Genomic DNA, 1,810 nt, shown 5'->3' with positions numbered 1-1,810 from the left:
ACAAACAAGTGTATCAACGATATATAAAGTGTATCATTCTTAACGCATCAAGTGTATTTAATTGATTAAGTGTATCAATAGTTGAGCAAGTGTATCAGCAACATATCAAGTGTAAAGACCCAACTTTTCGGACTAAGCTGAGGTCACTACCAAATACCAAAACTCGACCATTCAACATAAAATTTAAAACGGACCAGTTACGATTCATTAAAGCATTAGAAACCTTACAAAAAGACAGTTTCGGGCCCTATTTAAATCAATCAAAAAGTCACAAATAAAAACTCAAGTCACCAGTTCAAAATCACAAGTCAAAATATTCTGACAAAATACATAGCGGAAGCGATAAGAAAACCAGACGCGTCCATATGGCCTTCACGCGTCCTTCCTGCCTCTCGTCGGTCTGCCCCTCGCTGTGCCCTTACCTGAAAAGTTAAAGAAGAGAAAAGGGTGAGTATAAACATACCCAGTAAGGGACCCACTACTGGGCCCGTTAGGGGACAACAGTTAACTTCCTATTCGAGGGTACCCTACATAACAGTCTAGTGGTTCCGTAGAACGCACATATCAGTCTAGTGCTCCCGAGGGATGCACAAATCAGTCTAGTGCTCCCGAAGGATGCACGTATCAGTCTAGTGCTCCCGAAGGATGCACGTATCAGTCTAGTGCTCCCGAAGGATGCACGTATCAGTCTAGTGCTCCCGAAGGATGCACGTATCAGTCTAGTGCTCCCGAAGGATGCACGTATCAGTCTAGTGCTCCCGAAGGATGCACCTATCCGTAAGGCACACTACCCCATAGATGAAGCTAACCGTTACCCCTCAGTCCATACTAAACCGTCTACATCAGTCACACCCCAACGGCATTCATATTACAGTTCCGCCATAGGCTTTGTCAGTCAGATAGTATAGGTTTAAACATCTACACCCTTAGTTGCTACACGCATCACCGATTCGCACACCATTAGGGAAAACCCTAGACCCAATCAACTAACCAACCAAAACCGGATTCACTGTCCTTCCCCGTCCAAACTCCATGATCAACATCCAGACCAATGCTTTACTACATACTGAACCGTAACTTCAAGGTTTATCAACATAAAATCTCAATCTACAATTAGCAGTCACAGTATCTTTACATCAGACAAAATATAATAACAGTGCTTAACAGTCAACACGCATACAGTTATTCAGTACAGTCACTAACGTGTAATCCCCTGTGGATTACTACGTTTTCAGCCTGGATTCGGGGTCCAGTAGTAGGAAAACCCTTACCTGATACTCGGTTATGCCCCTCGATCGAATCCACGCTCAACAGATCCACCTAAACGAAACACGAAAGTTTTAGTTGATGACTTTAGTAGAAGTTGTTTTAAAAAAAAGTCAGAAGCGACATCCGTTGACTTACCCAAGGAAAGGTAGCTATCTCCAACCAAGCCTGCCGCGGGACCCGAGAACTTAAGCGTCAACTCTGTACTACCTTCAAGGGAGAAAAGTAGGGCCATATCTTATTCCAATATTCAAACTCTAATCGGATGTAGCAACATTAGGGAATTCATCGAAAACAATCCTTACCGAAGACTCACCGTGACCCGGAGCGGAGGAAGGAAGGCTTAGGTGGCTTGGTGAAACAAGGAGCTCGGCTCGGCTTGAAGGCGTTCGGCTCGGCTCGGCTCGGCTCCACCTCAGCTCGGCTCGGCTTGGCCTCGGCTCGGCTCGGCTTGGCCTTGGCTCACAGCTCGGCTTGTGGCTCGGCTCAACTCGGCTCGCGGCTTGGCTCACTCGGCTCGCGGCTCGGCTCAGTGCGGCTCGCG

The 1,810-nt window shown here is 46.5% G+C and overlaps 1 long non-coding RNA gene across 1 annotated transcript; it reads right to left on the bottom strand.

The window, feature by feature from the left end:
* Positions 1-268: 268 nt before the first annotated feature.
* LOC127149926 (uncharacterized) lies at positions 269-1,317 on the bottom strand. The gene is made up of 2 exons (XR_007821790.1): positions 1,272-1,317; positions 269-422 (listed from the first exon to the last, which is right to left on the bottom strand). It is a non-coding gene; the product is annotated as an uncharacterized LOC127149926 (long non-coding RNA).
* Between the last annotated feature and the right edge of the window lie 493 nt (positions 1,318-1,810).

This window comes from Cucumis melo, chromosome 6, assembly GCF_025177605.1.
Source record: "Cucumis melo cultivar AY chromosome 6, USDA_Cmelo_AY_1.0, whole genome shotgun sequence".
Taxonomy (NCBI): Eukaryota; Viridiplantae; Streptophyta; class Magnoliopsida; order Cucurbitales; family Cucurbitaceae; genus Cucumis; species Cucumis melo.
The sequence above is the reverse complement of the archived record's forward strand: the minus strand, read 5'-3'. Positions and strand labels throughout refer to the sequence as shown.